This window comes from Cheilinus undulatus, linkage group 14 (genome assembly GCF_018320785.1).
Source record: "Cheilinus undulatus linkage group 14, ASM1832078v1, whole genome shotgun sequence".
Taxonomy (NCBI): Eukaryota; Metazoa; Chordata; class Actinopteri; order Labriformes; family Labridae; genus Cheilinus; species Cheilinus undulatus.
This window is the reverse complement of record NC_054878.1, coordinates 47561064-47579851: the sequence shown is the minus strand read 5'-3', so window position 1 is coordinate 47579851 and position 18788 is coordinate 47561064. Positions and strand designations below refer to the sequence as shown.

General features: G+C 40.8%; 1 protein-coding gene across 4 annotated transcripts in view; it reads left to right on the top strand.

Annotated features, from left to right (window-relative positions):
• The first annotated feature begins 9119 nt into the window (after nucleotides 1–9119).
• Nucleotides 9120–18788, top strand: part of LOC121521315 (filamin-A-interacting protein 1-like) — a 60831-nt gene continuing 51162 nt past the window's right edge. For 3 of the 4 annotated variants that reach the window (XM_041805218.1, XM_041805216.1, XM_041805215.1), the window contains exon 1: nucleotides 9120–9487. The gene's annotated coding sequence lies outside the window, so the exon portion shown is untranslated. The remainder of the gene's footprint in view (nucleotides 9488–18788) is intronic. The other variant, XM_041805217.1, reaches the window with a different exon arrangement.

Genomic DNA, 18788 nt, shown 5'->3' with positions numbered 1-18788 from the left:
ATAAACGACAACAAAGCATTTCACAAAATAAATGCTGAGTTTAGGGGTTTGAAACTAATCAAATCTCAACTCGAATTGAAAACACGAAATGAAAACAAAATTAGTTTTAAAACCTGAAGAACAATCCAGAACATAAATAAACTGGGATGCCAGTTTGCCTCCAGCACAGAATTCCAGTCTCTGTGCAGAACCCCAGCGTAGTATTTTGCTTTATTTTGAAAGGGTTTTTTTCAGGAAGTTTGTGTTAATTCTGGTGAAATTTGTAGCCTACTAACCTACACAGCTTTAGTGCAGGGTTTGTAATGTGTGTCAGATTTTTATTCTAACAGTTTATGGTCTAAGTTTAAAGAAGGGTTAGGCTAATCTTTTAATGAAAGCAGGACAGTTGGGAAATTAACGTCATTAATATAAAGATTTATTGTTAAATGCATATTTTGTTGTTTGAATAGAAGTCCTTAATTTTGTTTTAGCATCATTAAATAGTCCGGTATACTGAGTGAACAATTATTTAGTGACTGTCAGATAGGGCACTATAAGGAGGATATCACGGTCTCAATCATAACATTACATTACATGCAGAGACACTGATGACAGCTAGGTGGCGTTGTTCCTCACCAAATTGAATAATCAGTATGATCTCACCACATACTGCAGTGAGTTAGTAGACAGTTTCCACAGCTGTTCGAGTTGAGTTTGAAGCTTCAGAAGTCTAAAATGTCTGCCAAAATACTGCAGATCCAAACTGGTAATCAAACTGGAAATTAACTTAAACTGATGATGTCTTTTTTGTTTAAAGCAGCTCATGTTAAGCTAGTTATACCGCTAGATCACAGGTGTCAAACTCAAGGCCCTGGGGCCAAATACGGCCCACACAGCAGTTTTACCGGACCCACAAGATCTTTTCATTTCACAGAAGTGGCTCACCCGAATGAGGTCTACAGATTTCCTCAAGTACAAAAATGTAAATTTAACCTTGAAGATCTTTTTTAAAAGATCCTTGTTAAGTCATAAAATCAGAAAAAATAGAGAGTAGAAACAGTCAGGAATGAGGGAAAGAAATTAATCTGTGTTTGCATTTCATATTTTCATTTTGCATCCCAAGATCATGACCTAAGTATAGGATTTTGACTTTTCATTTCATATTTTGACCTTTAAAATTCATAATTTTGACATTTTCTCTCATATTGTGACCTTTAAGGATCACAATGTTTCATTTTAAATCATATTGTGACCTTTTAAACTCCTAGCTTTGACTTTTAATCCCATATGTTCACTTTTTAAACTCATGGTCTAGAATTATAGCTCATATTTTGACCTTTTAGAGTCACAGTTTTGAATTTTACCTTCTAGTTTGACCTTTTAAACTCTTGATTTTGTATTTTATCTCATATCTTGGCCTTTAAACTCGTGATTTTAACTCTCTATCAGGCATAAAAAAAATCAGAGGACATATGTAGGATATGAATCACGAACACTCGTATTCAGAAGTAGCATTTCCTCCTGTAAACACTCCACTTACGGCATGTCCGGCTGTAAACATAGACGCATATTTACACCCGAGCACACAAACTTTTCCTTACACATGTAGCCCACTCTCAGGCATCCATATCTAGTGGCACGAATCGTTTCATTTAATTCTGATGATGTTTAGTGGGTGAAATAGTGCTTCAAACACTCTGAGTCCATGAAAGAAGTCCTGCATGTCTGTTGCTGAAGGGGTTAAAATGGTGCGCAGGCACTATCTGCTGGATCACTGTGGAATGGTGAAATTTAGAGCCCTGGTGATCGAGTGACTGCATAGAAAAGGTTGCTGTATGTTGTTTTGGTGCCGTAGACACAGTCAAAAAACTTGTTTTCAATGGAAGTCTATTGTCCAGATTTTGGACAAACAAGGATGGATGGAGCTATTTGGTGTCAGTAGAGTTCTATGGGCAACACTTTTTTTTAATATGAAGAAAAATAGTAACTTTGGCCAAATTTGATGTTCAATCTATAAAAATGTGACTATTAACTAAAAAAAAATGATGATAAAAATGATGAATGTCCTCAAAATGGACGTAGTAGGATCCGAGAGTAAAGATGAAATTTAAAAATAATTTTGCAACAGAAATCAGTATGGTTCATGCATCTAGTTTATTGTATAGCCCACAGATTCACGTGCTTTGATGGGATATTTTGCTGATTAGGCCACAGAACAGGACGGCAGATTGTCTTTGAGAAAGGAGAAACATTTCTGAAGCAGGAATTTACTGCAGGTCAGGATCTCTGCTTCTCTAAGCTCTTTGATACATGCTTCTATCTATTTATTTTATTATTGGTAATTGTACCACATGCTCACTTACATGCTGCATGTCTCTGACTGAATCTTCCCTTGATAACATATCCTGATGAGCTTTTAAAAGTATTATCTACTTAAATCAAAGTTTCAATAAAAAGATTGCTGTATGTTAAAATGCAAAGAAGAATCATTGTCTTTTGACTTTTTGACTTTAAAAAACAGACAATGTGCCGTGTAGTTGAACAGACTCAGGACAGCCCCACCAATGAAATTTTTCACCAGCCGCCACTGCTTTTGAGGTTAAGAGAATAAAATCATGTTGGAAATGACGCACGTGTATTGATCCTAAGTCTTATCAAGGATGCAAAGAAGACATTTCCCCTAAACTATAACTCACTGATCATCAACTGGCAGCCATATCAGGGCCCCCAAAGCTTCCTGTCTGGCCCCCAGAGGATCATTACATTCAGAAAAGGAGGAAAAGAAGATGTTGTGGTTTTAAGAGTATCCCTTGGCTTTAAATGTCTGCAGCTGTTAAATCCATCCCACAAACAATTAATATTGAGAATGACTTCACATTTGGTCTGTTTTTGCAGAAATTTACTGTCATATTTAGTAGATATTTAAAAAAAGAGTTAAGGTTGGCAGAAGTGGTGCAAAATTGACCAGATAAAGTGGTGAAAAGAGGTTAGAGAGTAGCAAAATAGGTGATAAGTGGCAAAATGGGTTTTAAAGTGGCAAAAAGGGACAAAAATTAGCAGAAAAAGTGGTGAAAAGAGGTTAAAATGTGGCAAGAATTGAAAAAAGTGAAAAAAGGGGCAAAGGATATTAAAAAACTGGTTACAAATGACAAAAAGAAGGGCAAGAAAAGTAATGAAAATCGGTCAAAAAGTGGCAAAAAATAGAAGTACAGTGGCAAAATGGATAAGAGTGGCACGAAGGGGATAAAACATGCAGGAAAAGTGGTTTAAATGGGTAAAAGAATGGTAAAAGAGGCAAAAACTATCAAAATGTGTTAAAAGTGGCAAAAAAGTGGTTGTAAAGTTGCAAAAAATGTTGAAATTATGTAAAGAAAAGGGTTAAAGGTGGCAAAAATAGAAGAAAATTGGAAAATAAAGGATAAAAAAGTGGCACAAATGGGATAAAACATGCAGGAAGTGTGGTTTAAATGGGTTAAAGAGTGGTAAAAATTGTGGTATTGAGGCAAAAAGTAGCAAAAATGTGTTAAAAGTGGCAGAAATTGGTTTAAAAGTTGCAAAAAAATGGGTTAAAAATGTAACAAAAAGGGGTTCAAAAGTGGCAAAAACAGAAGAAAAGTGGCAAAAATGGATGAAATTGAAACAAAGGGGATAAAACATGCAAGAAAATTGGTTTTAAAAGGGGTTAAAATCTTGCAAAAATTTGGTTAAAGAGGCAAAAAGGGGTTAAAAGTGTCAAAAATGAGTTAATACTAGTACTAAATCACAATTGTGGCGGGCCCATTCTCTGGGATTTTCAGGAGTCCAGCCAATCCTGTTGTCAGGCTGTTGTGGCCTGCTGCATAGACAATAGGGATAGATCTCACTGATAGATCTCACTAGTAATTCCTAAAAGTGTCCTGCATTTTGAAAGAAAATACAAATATTACTACAATAATATTTCAGTCAAACCCAAAATACTGATTTCATTTTTGTGTATTTGAAAGTCCGGCCCCCAGAGTTTCTGTGGGGATTAAATCTGGCCCTCGTGTGAATGGTCTTGACGACCCCTGCTATAACTCATAAGATCAGCATGCAGCAGCGTCCACCTCCATAGAGTACGTTAAAAGCAGAGGCTTTTTTTCTCAGCTCACTGCAGTGTGTACAGTATATCTATAGTGTCTGATAATTCAGAGGGAAATGTGCAGAGTTGCACCAGGAGCTCATTAGAGCTGAACTGAGTCATGGCCTCTTCCTCCACTAATGCACTGATGACTATCAGGCTGCAGTCCTCTTCTCCAGTCCCTCTCTCTACAGCTTCAGATGATGAGAAAATGAGCAGATTAAGTAGAAAAGGTGGCAGAGCTGTGCTATCAGAGCGAGAGCAGGAGGAAGTGAGTTACTGACACCTCTGCAGCAGAATAAAAACATCAGTCATTATTACAGAGGGGATTTTTCTGGCTGCTCAGAAGCTTGGCTCTGTATCTTTGAAATGAGAAAAAAAACACTGTTAGATAGATTTTCTGAGATTAAACGGGCATTCATGGTCTCAGAGGATGAGCCAATCATGTTGACGCTCTGACTTTTTCTGTAGCGCCATCATGAGGTTGACTTTCTAGGACTTCATGTCAGTATCTCCACAATCTTTATTAAATAAAACAAGTAGGCAGACAAATGCATGATCTCCAGAGGATATATCTCAGCAGCTGTAGCACGGATCACGCTGAAATGTTGGACCCTGTTGACTCTTATTTCTAGTGTTTCCTTTAAATGTATTTATTTAGGTTTAATCTTTAATTAGTAAGGTGGGATTTCTAAATTTTGTTGAAAAATTGTTTGGATGTTTGAATGATTTTCAGATAAATATGGCTCAGACATGATCCCCAGAGGATGAACTTTGAACTTTGAACACTTTCTGACTTTTTGTCTGGTGCCAGCACAAGGGTTGCTTTAGTCCTCGATTGAAATATCTGCACAGCCTCTGGATGTTGATGTGAAAAAATATGGTTTAAATATTCAGGATCCTCAGAGGATGAGCCCTTTTAATTTTAACAGTTTCCTTTCTTTTCTTTCTTCAAACTAAACGTCTTGTGCCACTAGGAGGTTGGTATTATAGTTCTCTGCTGAAAACCAGCCCAACTTTTGGATGATTTAGAGTTAAAAATGGTTCAAACATTCATGGTCCCCAGAGGATGAATTTTTAAAACTTTGAAGATGCCCTGACTTTTCATCTTTTCCCCCAGTGAGGTTACATCTTAGTTTTTCACTGAAATAACTCCATAACTCCTGGATGCTAATAAGTTCAAGAAATTGAGTTCATTCATGATCCTCAGAGGATGAACCCTTCTAAATTCAAAGTTTTTGACCCCTTTAGTTGACTTTAGGTTGTTGTTTGAGCTCTGTGTTGCCAACGTGTGGTAACGTCTTTTGTATTTAGTGAAATAACTCCATAACTCCTGCATGTTGATATGTTTGAAAAAAAGAGTTCATCCATGATCCCCAGAGGATGAACCCTTCTTAATTCAAAGTTTTTTATCCCCTTTTTTGCTGAATTTAGGATGTGTGCAACCATGAGGTCACTTTTTTTTGGTCTTTAGTGAATGAACTTCATAACTCCTGGGTGCTAAGAAGTTCAAGAAATAGAGTTCATTCATGATCCCCAGAGGATGAACCCTTCTAAATACTAAGAGTTTTTGTCCCGTTTTGCTGACTTTGGGTTTTGTGCCAACATGTGGTTATTTCTTTTGTCTCTAGAGAAATAACTCCATGTTGATATTGGAAAAAAGGGTCAAAACAGTCATTATCCTCTGGGGATGAACCCCTCTAAATTCAAAGAGTTGTTATCCACTTTTGCTGGCTTTAGCTAGGGTGCAATCATAAGGTTATTTCGTAGTTCTTAAGTGAAATGACTCCATAACTCCTGGGTGCTGATAAGTTCAAGAAAAAGAATTCACAGGTCCTCAGAGGATGAACCCTTCTAAATTCAGAGCTTTAGTCCCCTTTTGCTGACTTTAGGTTGCGTGCCACTATGAGTTTACTTTTTTGGTCTTTAGTGATATAACTCATAACTCCTGGATGTTTATACATTTTAGAAATAGGCTCTTAAAGATTCATGATCCCCTGGGGGATGATTTATCAAACTAAGTTGAGATAGTCAGTCTTATTATATATAGTTTCACCATCAGGCTATTATTAAGTGAAATTTCTTTAAAACTTCTGGATGTTTCTAGGTTGAATATGGACCAGATATTCATGGTCCCCACAGGAAACCCCCTCCTAACTTTAATGATCCACTTCCTCTTCCTGTGCCGTAACTCTCGGGTTATTATGAAGCACCACCATGGTTCAGTCTTCTTTTGTCTCATATTTAGTTGTGGTCCCCTTCGTGCAGCTTAATGCTGTGTTTCTGTCGAAGGTAGAGGAAAACTGATGTGATGTTTATGATGTCAGAAAGGAGCTCGTAGCTATGAGTCAGATTTTCACATTGCGGCTCAGCTGTAAATGAATGGGTGTGGGTGTGTGATCATTTCTCTTTATTCATTGTTCTAGAGAAACAAAAACCCCAGCTTGGACCTCCTGCTCTCCTCAATGTCTCAGCAAGTTTTACATAAGCTGGAGCGGGTGAGGGCCAGGAGCGCCTTTTCAAACACAAAATGATTAATTCCTCGCTGTAAATACAAGAACATTTGTTCCTAATAAAAGCGGGTTGGCGCTGGGTGTAAGGAGCGTGAAACTGTGAGAATTTGAGCTCTGTGTTCTTACAAAGTTTGACATCCAGCTGCAGCAGACACAACAAAGCTGACACTGGAGCTTCATCCATGGCTGTGCCGTGTTCTGTGTCACTGCTGCGCTGATTTACCAATCAGAGGAGGATTTCACTGAGATATTTTTAGTTATAAACACAGTCAAAGCAGGTCTGTTTTATCCTGCAACACTTCCAAACATGTCAGCACTTGAAAAATAATCTCATCATTTCATAAAACAAAGAAGCCAGGCCAAGTCGGCTTACATAACTCACAAATTACCAGGGTCATTTCGCCCTGCGGGGTTCTCTCGTCTTCCTGGAAATGTGAATGTGATAAAAATATAGAAAACCTGACAAAGTGTGGAATATGTTCACAGAGAGAGATTTTGTTTGAAGGTTTACTCCAAGAAAGGAAACGGTTGTCAGACGGCAGCACGCTCACATTATGGACTTGATGAGTGAAATAGACGTGAGTCTTTCTAAGCAGAGAAGCCTCAAACCTGCAGGAGCTCTGGGAGAAGCCTTATACCCCCAGGCGTGCAGGGGGAAGCCTCAAACCTGCAGGAGCTCTGGGAGAAGCCTTGAACCCCCAGGCGTGCAGGGAGAAGCCTCAAACCTGCAGGAGCTCTGGGAGAAGCCTTAACTTGCAGGAGTGCTTGTAGAAGCCCTAAACCTGCAGAAGTGCTGGGGGAAGCCTCACACCTGCAGGAGCTCTGAGAGAAGCCACAAACTTGCAGGAGTGCTTGTAGAAGCCTCACACCTGCAGGAGCTCTGGGAGAAGCCACAAACTTGCAGGAGTGCTTGTAGAAGCCTCACACCTGCAGGAGCTCTGGGAGAAGCTTCAAACTTGCAGGAGTGCTTGTAGAAGCCTCAAACCTGCAGGAGCTCTGGGAGAAGCTTCAAACTTGCAGGAGTGCTTGTAGAAGCCTCACACCTGCAGGAGCTCTGGGAGAAGCCACAAACTTGCAGGAGTGCTTGTAGAAGCCTCAAACCTGCAGGAGCTCTGGGAGAAGCTTCAAACTTGCAGGGGTGCTGGGAGAAGCCTCAAACCTGCAGGAGCTCTGGGAGAAGCCTTAAACTTGAAGGAGTGCTTGTAGAGAAGCCTCAAACTTGCAGGAGTGCTGGGAGAAGCCTCAAACCTGCAGAAACTTGGGATACACCTTAAACCTGCAGGAGCTCTAAGACAGGCCTCAAACCTGCACGAACTTGGGAGAAGCCTCAAACCTGCAGGAGCTCTGGGAGAAGCCTCAAACCTGCACAAACTTGGGAGAAGCCTCAAACCTGCAGGAGCTCTGAGAGAAGCTTCAAACTTGCAGGGGTGCTGGGAGAAGCCTCAAACCTGCAGGAGCTCTCGGAGAAGCCTTAAACTTGAAGGAGTGCTGGGAGAAGCCTCAAACCTGCAGTAACTTGGGAGAAGCCTCAAACCTGCAGGAGCTCTAAGAGAGGCCTCAAACCTGTACGAACTTGGGAGAAGCCTCAAACCTGCAGGAGCTCTGGGAGAAGCCTCAAACCTGCAGGAGCTCTGGGAGAAGCCTCAAACCTGCATGAACTTGGGAGAAGCCTCAAACCTGCAGGAGTGCTGGGCGAAACCTTAAACCTGCAGGAGTGCTGGGCGAAACCTTAAACCTGCAGGAGTGCTAGGAGAAGACTCAAACCTGCAGGAGCTCTGGGAGAAGCCTTAAACTTAAGGGAGTGCTTGTAGAGAAGCCTCAAACCTGCAGGAGTGCTGGGAGAAGACTCAAACCTGCAGTAGTGCTGGGAGAAGCCTCAAACCTGCAGAAACTTGGGATACACCTTAAACCTGCAGGAGCGCTGGGAGAAGCCTCAAACCTGCAGGAGCGCTGGGAGAAGCCTCAAACCTGCAGGAGCTCTGGGAGATGCATCAAACCTGCAGGAGCTCTGGGAGATGCCTCGAACCTGTAAGGATGTCATTGACCTCTGAGTGGGTTTACAGGTCTGGGTCTGACCTGCGGCATCCTTCCTGCATGTCATTCCCCACTCTCTCCCTGGTTTATGTGCTTTTTCTTATAAAAAAAAAAAAAAATTGCAACAAGACCAACAATATTTCTTGATCCAAATCTAACACTTCTATTTTGAAAATAACAAATCTAGATGCTGAAATACTGGATAAACAGAACTCTGTTACTAAATGTACATTAAATGTAATTTTCCTTAAACTGAACCTGACACATTTTGTATTTTGGACTGATTTGGAGCCTTAACCAGGACTCTGAGGAAAGTTAAACTCAGCCTGTTGAACCAAAGTAAAGCTATAGAAGGAGTGAAAGCAAACCTCATCCAGAAACATCAGCTAAGTGAGCCAAGCAGGGCCGAGTCTGGGCTGTGAGTAGGAGAGGAAGAGGAGGACGAGGAGGAGGGGTCAGGCTGCTGGACCGGCTCATAGTTCAGCTGTTGGGGGTTTGCTAAAGCCTCAGTCAGTTCAGCTGCAACACTGAGAGCACGGGTTAAATATAGAGCAGACGCTCAGACACAGGCTGGAGGAAAACAGGGAACTTTCTCTGGGAGAAAAGTTGATTTTATTCAGGCAGGTTTTATTCTCTCTCTCTCTCTGGTCCTGTGAGCTGTCAGACCAAACTTGGAGAGGACAAAGCCTCACATCGCTCTGCTGCTGGGACTGAAAGCTGAGCAGAGAAGAAGAAAATCTACAGGAGAAGACGAAGAAGATACTGACCTGAACACAGAGATGCTGAATCACTGACGGGGAATTTATCAAAGTGGACTTTTGGGATTGAACAGCTGTGAAAGTTTGCAGAGATCTCAGAGCAGGTAAGACAGCATGAGCTGTAAGTTTTCATCAGCAGGTGTTCATTTTTCTGTGAGAGGAGAGATCAGGGTTGACCATTTTAAAGCAGAACAACAAAAAATTAAGAAAATCAACCAATTAATACAGTTTGAAGGGTTGTTTCTGCCATACTTTTGGCTGATAGGATTCACAGTAAAGCTGAAGAAATATTAAATATTTTAATATTTATTTTTCACAAGAGAATATCAAACGTCAGAGACAGTTAGGATTAAACAGGAAGGTCCACACATGATCATAAAGGTGGTTAAATAACTAACTTTATCATAATCTATGTCATAAATCGTCAAACATGTTTGGTTTGGTTGGACATTTTCTTGGCTGTACTGTTCTGCTTCATGCTGCAGAACTGTGGTTCTCATCGGGGTCCCGGGACACTGAGAGGGGGTCCCCAGAGTCCCTAAAAAACTAAGAATATTTCTTAAATAACACTGTTGCCCTTTTACACCAATTTTAACCCATTCCCATCCATTTTACCACCAATTATAACAGTGTTTTTTTGCCATTTAACACATATTTCTTCAATTTTAAGCTCTTTCTACCACTTTTTTCTGCCTGTTTTGCCACTTCCAAAGCAATTCTTGCCACTTAAGCTTAATGTGGCTCTGTTGACCCATTATTGCCACTATTAACCCCTTTTTTTGCACCCAATTCTTCTCATTTTGCCCACACTTCACTATCTGACATGCCCATTTTTTACAACTATTTATGTCCATTTTTTCCACACATTTTTCAACCCATTTATGCCATTGATTTTTTTTTTGCCATTTTTATGTAATTATTGCCACTTGTAGCCTGTTGCTAACTTTAAAATGAAATTTCACCACTTTTCCCACCTTTTTTGCTATTTTAAACCCATTTAATTTATGTGTATGAATATTTCTCGATTCCCAACCCTCCTCCACCCCAGCTTCTCCTCTATTCCCAACCCTCCTCCACCCCAGCTTCTCCTCTATTCCCAACCCTCCTCCACCCCAGCTTCTTCTTCATTCCCAACCCTCCTCCACCCCAGCTTCTCCTCTATTCCCAACCCTCCTCCACCCCAGCTTCTCCTCTATTCCCAACCCTCCTCCACCCCAGCTTCTCCCTCATTCCCAACCCTCCTCCACCCCAGCTTCTCCTCTATTCCCAACCCTCCTCCACCCCAGCTTCTTCTTCATTCCCAACCCTCCTCCACCCCAGCTTCTCCTCTATTCCCAACCCTCCTCCACCCAAGCTTCTCCCTTATTCCCAACCCTCCTCCACCCCAGCTACTCCTTCATTCCCAACCCTCCTCAATTGTTGTTACCCCTTTTCATCATTTCTTCCCCCAATTATAACACATTTTTGCCATTTAAACACTATTTTTGTCCGTTTTAAACTCTTTCCACCACTTTTTTTCTGCCTCTTTTTACCATTTCTAAATGGATTCTTGCCACTTAAGCATGAAATGGGGGAGCTTTCTGGGGCCCTGCCAAACTGGGGGCCAGCAAAATCATGGTCCATTGTAAAGTTAAGCTGGGGTATTTTACATTAAGCCTGAATAATAACCACTCTTATGAAAGAAACACGGTATGGGAGTTCAGAGCATCTGTGCAATCAGCTGAGAGTTTTTACCCATGAGCCTTAGCAGTCTCTGACCTCGCTCTGTGTTTTTACCTGGTCTTCTGCTTTGCTGATCCTAAATTCTTCCACTTTCTTATAATATCACTACAGGTGAATCTTGTGTCCACAGTGTAGGTGTTACTATGGTTAACTCTAGAGCAGGGGTTCTCAGCGTTGGGGTCAGGACCCCATTGGGGGTCACGAGACACTGAGAGGGGGTCTCCAGAAGCCTTAATAAAACTAACAATACTTTTAGCAGTGGTGGGACTTGATTAAAAAAAATTAATCTGATTAATTAGAGGCTTTGTAATTAATTAATCTCAATTAATCGCATATCAATATTTGACACAAGAAGCAACATTTTTCAACTGAAATGGATTTTGGTATATGACTGAATCAATGAATAGACAGATAAATGAGCTTAAACAACAAAATCCCGTTGATTTTCATCACTGAGTGTTAACATAAAGCGCAATATGAATAAGGAATATTATGATTGCATTGTTTGAAATTTTCTTTCTGTATGGCAGCTCATAATTTGGGTCAGACGACGCTATCTGTAGCACCGCTTCTAGCCCCTTATCTTCTACCACTGAGAGTGGTCGACAGTCCACTTCAATCCATTTTGCCAGTGAGTTTGTTCATTTGTCAGTCGTGGACTTACTCATTTTGGCTCTGAACCCCGTCATCTTGTCAAGTGTGGATTGGCGACACTGCCTGCTCGAACTAGGAATGCCCGCTGCAGCATGTTTGGCATTGAGGTGGCAGCGGAGGCTCGAAGAGCTCCGGTGATTGGCAAATTTTTTCTTGCACAATTTGCACACAACTGTGCTTTTATCCAGGTGTCCATCCAGTAGGTTTCACAACTAAATTTTCTGCCCACCAAACCCAGCAACGACTTCTCATTGGTTTCCATGGTGTTTGTCGTGTTGTGTCCTGTGCATCAGTATTACGGGTGTACCGGGAACTCGTGCAATGAGAAACGTCCCGCGCTGTTTGTAGTGCAAAAATAAATTGAGATTAAACGCGTTTTTTTTATTGCGTTATTTTTTTCTGTAATTAATTACTCTTAATTAACGCGTTAAAGTCCCAGCCCTACTTTTTAGATTACACTGTTGCCACTTACACCAATTTTTCCAAATTCTAACCCATTTTCATCACTTTTTCCCACCAATTTGATCAATTTTAACACATTTTTGCAACTTAAACTATTTTTTGTCAATTCTAAACCCTTTCCACCACTTTTTATCTGCCTGTTTTTGCCACTTCTAAACCAAATCTTGCCACTGTCTGACTTTTATTGGCTCTGTTGACTAGTGGAGTGGATAAGTGAAATAATCATTCAAATGGTGACTCAAGCATGAAATTTGGTACATGTACTCTTCAAAGCCTACTTAAAAAAAAAAAAAAAAAAAAAAAAAAGTTGGCCATGCAAAAATCTAAGATGGTAACCATTTTCCAAGATGGCCGACACATCACACTGAGCCCCATTGTAATAGGTTAAAAAAAACTGAAGAAAAAAACCCACAATTATTGTCCAAGTCTAGGTTTTTAGACACCAAAATTGCAAGTGAAGGTAATTTTGTCCATGGCAGTTGCATATTAGACTTTAACCAAGATGCATCCAAGATGGCGTCCAAGATGGCTGCCGCAAAAGACAAATTTCGCCATATCTCAGCTACTAATAGAAATAGACAAATGATTTTTGTGTCTAATTCTACCTTTTTCAGGTCAGAGAATCTAATGGACTTGTTCCAGTTACCATAAAGTGAACCTGAACTGCTGCATTAAAAATGGCTTTAAGGATGTCTGCCATAAAACGTATATGTTCATTTAAAAATCTCGCCGGGCGTGCCGGTAGTCGAGTGGTTATTGCCATTATTGCCATTATTAATCCCTTTTACCACTCTAGAGCAGGGGTTCTCAACCTTTTCAGCCCACGACCCCCAAAATAAAGGTGCCAGAGACCAGGGACCCCTACTGGACCTGAAGGTGGATGAACACAATTCAGAATAGTCATGTGGAGAGAAAGCTGTCCTTAAGGGGGATAAATGGTAGAGCTTTCTGGGGCCCAGCCAAACTGGGGGCCCATGGAGGTCAACAAAATCAAGCTTCTATATCCTTATTTTATATTTAACCTGAAAAAATAACCAATCTGATAAATGGAACAAATCTCTTTTTTAAATCATTTGTGTGGTAAAAAGTCTTCTTAAAATGCAAATCTATTTTGTTTTTTAAAAAGGAATTAAAATGGGTTAATAATGGCAAAAATGGGTTACAGTGTCAAAAATTGGTATGAATAGTGGTAAAAGGGAATTAAAATGTGGCTGAAAAGGCTTTAAATTGGAAAAAATGGGTGGAAATCTGATGAAATGGGAAGAAAAATCAGTATAAACTGGCAAAATAGTGCTAACTGAAAATAAAAAATAGGCAGATATTGACAGAAATTGTTCAAAATGGCAAAAATGGGCATATCAGATAGTGAAATGCGGTTAACATGGGAAAAATTGGGCATAAAAATTGGTAAAATGGGGTGAATAGTGGCAATAATGGGTCAACAGAGGTAATATTAGGCTTATGTGGCAAGAATTGTGTTAGAAGTGGCAAAAACAGGCCGAAAAGATCGGTGGAAAGGGTTTAAAACTGACAAAAACAGGTGTTTAATGATAAAAATGTGTTAAAATTTGAGGGAAAAATAAGTGAAAACTGGTTAAAATTTGGCAAAATTGGTATAAAGTGGCAACAGTGTAATTCTAGAAATATTCCTAGTTGTTTTTAGGGAATCTTGAAACCCCCTCTCAGTGTCTTGCAACCCCAAAGGGGGTCCCAACCCCAAGAAGGACCCCAAGAACCCCTGCTCTAGAGGATGTGTAAAATAGCAGTGAGAATCAGTTCATGTGGCCTCCTTAATAACCAAAGTTCCCATCTCTGATCCGGATCATTGATCTCAGTTTCAGATGAAGAGCCGGTTCCATTTTCCCTTCAATAGATCCGCCTATTTAACAACCTATGACTGACATGTTTTCACTTAGATCATGCTTCCTTATTCACATGAATGAAAATCTAAAATGGCCCTCAGAATATCTCACAGGTTGAACGAAACGTGCAGAGCCATGTAACTGAGCCCTCAGTCTGTGACGTACCTGTGGCAGAGCTGCGTGGACGGATCCCTTTATTCTCTATTCTGTCCATTAATCACAACAAAAGGTGGCGGCTCAGACAGGATCTGGATCTCTTTGAACTGGCTCATTCATTAAGTACAGGTCATTACTGAGCGGAAGGACCACCGTTATCCTCTGCCAGTATTACACTTCTATTTCAGAGGTCTAATTTTCTAAAGCACCAAACAGAAAATGTCAGCACTTATGTGAAGTCCAGAGTTTTGATGATCATCCAGCTGATGTGTGCTCTGTATTCTGGTCCAGAGAGTCCCATGAGGTGTGGTGGCTCCAACATCTTCCAGCTGCTTTTCTGGGGTGAGGCAGGGGTGCGTCTAAGCCCCTATAGCAGTGTTCATCAACTGGAGGCGCAGGGGCCACATCAGGCTCCCCATGGCTTCCCATCTGGCCCCCAGAGGATTGTTAAATCCAGACAATTTGAGAGGGCAAAGTATGTCATGGCATTGTTTAGGTTTCCTTACTGAAGTTTAAATAAGACCTTCAAACTAGCAGCTTATCAGACAAGAAGGACTCGAGTATTTCTGTGATCTGGCATGGAAAACACGTATTTCTTGTTGTTATCATGATTAATAATTGAAGTTTTTTGCATCAGTTTCCTCATATCGCTCTTTTAGAGTGTTAATTTCCCCCCTGGGAATCTTCACAGAAAATCTGTGTCCTGAATTTGTTTTTGGCCAATCACAACACAGCATATTAGCATCAAACTCAGTGATAGACATCACCAGAGCTCCAGAAATATGAGGCTAAAACGGTGTTACTCAACCAAACAGCCAAATTGTTGAAAAATACCTTTGCAAGAGCCACAACCCAAGTGGTGAAAAGTGGCAAAAACAGCTTGAAGTATCAATAATATTAAGTTAAAGGTGGCAAAAATGGTCAAAAAGCAACAAAAATGAGCGTAAATGGGTAGGAAAAGGGTCAGAAAGTAGCAAAAATGGGTGAGAAGTGACCAAAAAAGATGAGTAACAGGTAGCAAAAACAGTCCAAAATGACAAAAACGTGAAATAAGTGAAAAGTGACTAAAATGGGCAAAAAGCAGTGAAGAGTGGCAGGTGTGGGCAAAAACTAGGAAAAATATGGTACGTAAAGAAAAAATCTAAATTAAGTGGGTGAAAATGGGAAGAACAAACTGAAAAAGGGCAATAAGTGGCAAAAAATGGTGTAAAGAGCCACATGTGGCTCTGGAGCCTCACACTGAGTATCACTGGGCTCAATATCTCAATCGCCCCCTTGTGGCTGGCTGCAGAACAGGTGATGGTGACTGATCTCACTATTAAAGGTTTAAAATTTCAGGGTAAGGGTTAGGGTCCTTATAGAGACTGTAGACGTCCTTATAGAGACTGTAGACATCCTTATAGAGACTGTAGACGTCCTTATAGAGACTGTAGACGTCCTCATAGAGACTGTAGACATCCTCATAGAGACTGTAGACATCCTCATAGAGACTGTAGACATCCTCATAGAGACTGTAGACGTCCTTATAGAGACTGTAGACGTCCTTATAGAGACTGTAGACATCCTCATAGAGACTGTAGACGTCCTCATAGAGACTGTAGACATCCTTATAGAGACTGTAGACGTCCTTATAGAGACTGTAGACGTCCTTATAGAGACTGTAGACATCCTTATAGAGACTGTAGACATCCTCATAGAGACTGTAGACGTCCTCATAGAGACTGTAGACGTCCTTATAGAGACTGTAGACATCCTTATAGAGACTGTAGACGTCCTCATAGAGACTGTAGACGTCCTCATAGAGACTGTAGACGTCCTTATAGAGACTGTAGACATCCTTATAGAGACTGTAGACATCCTCATAGAGACTGTAGACGTCCTTATAAAGACTGTAGATGTCCTTATAGAGACTGTAGACGTCCTTAGAGACTGTAGACATCCTTATAGAGACTGTAGACATCCTCATAGAGACTGTAGACGTCCTTATAGAGACTGTAGATGTCCTTATAGAGACTGTAGACGTCCTTATAGAGACTGTAGACGTCCTTATAGAGACTGTAGACATCCTTATAGAGACTGTAGACATCCTCATAGAGACTGTAGACGTCCTCATAGAGACTGTAGACGTCCTCATAGAGACTGTAGACATCCTCATAGAGACTGTAGACGTCCTTATAGAGACTGTAGACATCCTTATAGAGACTGTAGACGTCCTTATAGAGACTGTAGACGTCCTTATAGAGACTGTAGACATCCTTATAGAGACTGTAGACATCCTCATAGAGACTGTAGACGTCCTCATAGAGACTGTAGACGTCCTTATAGAGACTGTAGACATCCTTATAGAGACTGTAGACATCCTCATAGAGACTGTAGACGTCCTTATAGAGACTGTAGACGTCCTTATAGAGACTGTAGACATCCTTATAGAGACTGTAGACATCCTCATAGAGACTGTAGATGTCCTTATAAAGACTGTAGATGTCCTTATAGAGACTGTAGACGTCCTTAGAGACTGTAGACGTCCTTATAGAGACTGTAGACGTCCTTATAGAGACTGTAGACATCCTTATAGAGACTGTAGACGTCCTTATAGAGACTGTAGACGTCCCTATAAAGACTGTAGACGTCCTTATAGAGACTGTAGACGTCCTTATAGAGACTGTAGACATCCTCATAGAGACTGTAGACACCCTCATAGAGACTGTAGACGTCCTTATAAAGACTGTAGACGTCCTTATAGAGACTGTAGATGTCCTTAGAGACTGTAGACGTCCTTATAGAGACTGTAGACATCCTCATAGAGACTGTAGACATCCTTATAGAGACTGTAGACATCCTTATAGAGACTGTAGACATCCTCATAGAGACTGTAGACACCCTCATAGAGACTGTAGACGTCCTTATAAAGACTGTAGACGTCCTTATAGAGACTGTAGATGTCCTTAGAGACTGTAGACGTCCTTATAGAGACTGTAGACATCCTCATAGAGACTGTAGACATCCTTATAGAGACTGTAGACATCCTCATAGAGACTGTAGACGTCCTTAAAGAGACTGTAGACGTCCTCATAGAGACTGTAGACATCCTTATAGAGACTGTAGACATCCTCATAGAGACTGTAGACATCCTTATAGAGACTGTAGACGTCCTTATAGAGACTGTAGATGTCCTTAGAGACTGTAGACGTCCTTATAGAGACTGTAGACGTCCTCATAGAGACTGTAGACATCCTTATAGAGACTGTAGACACCCTCATAGAGACTGTAGACGTCCTTATAAAGACTGTAGACGTCCTTATAGAGACTGTAGATGTCCTTAGAGACTGTAGACGTCCTTATAGAGACTGTAGACATCCTCATAGAGACTGTAGACATCCTTATAGAGACTGTAGACATCCTCATAGAGACTGTAGACGTCCTCATAGAGACTGTAGACATCCTTATAGAGACTGTAGACACCCTCATTGAGACTGTAGACGTCCTTATAAAGACTGTAGACGTCCTTATAGAGACTGTAGATGTCCTTAGAGACTGTAGACGTCCTTAAAGAGACTGTAGACGTCCTCATAGAGACTGTAGACATCCTTATAGAGACTGTAGACATCCTCATAGAGACTGTAGACGTCCTTATAGAGACTGTAGACGTCCTTATAGAGACTGTAGACGTCCTCATAGAGACTGTAGACGTCCTTATAGAGACTGTAGACATCCTTATAGAAACTGTAGATGTCCTTATAGAGACTGTAGACGTCCTTATAGAGACTGTAGACATCCTTATAGAAACTGTAGATGTCCTTATAGAGACTGTAGACGTCCTTATAGAGACTGTAGACGTCCTTATAGAGACTGTAGATGTCCTTATAGAGACTGTAGATGTCCTTAGAGACTGTAGACGTCCTTATAGAGACTGTAGACATCCTCATAGAGACTGTAGACATCCTCATAGAGTGTGTAGACATCCTTATAGAGACTGTAGACATCCTCATAGAGACTGTAGACATCCTTATAGAGACTGTAGACATCCTCATAGAGACTGTAGACATCCTCATAGAGTGTGTAGACATCCTTATAGAGACTGTAGACATCCTCATAGACACTGTAGACATCCTTATAGAGACTGTAGACATCCTCATAGAGACTGTAGACGTCCTTATAGAGACTGTAGACATCCTTATAGAGACTGTAGACGTCCTTATAGAGACTGTAGACGTCCTTATAGAGACTGTAGACGTCCTTATAGAGACTGTAGACATCCTTATAGAGACTGTAGACATCCTTATAGAGACTGTAGACATCCTCATAGACACTGTAGACATCCTTATAGAGACTGTAGACATCCTCATAGAGACTGTAGACGTCCTTATAGAGACTGTAGACGTCCTTATAGAGACTGTAGACGTCCTTATAGAGACTGTAGACGTCCTTATAGAGACTGTAGACGTCCTTATAGAGACTGTAGACGTCCTTATAGAGACTGTAGACGTCCTTATAGAGACTGTAGACATCCTTATAGAGACTGTAGATGTCCTTATAGAGACTGTAGACA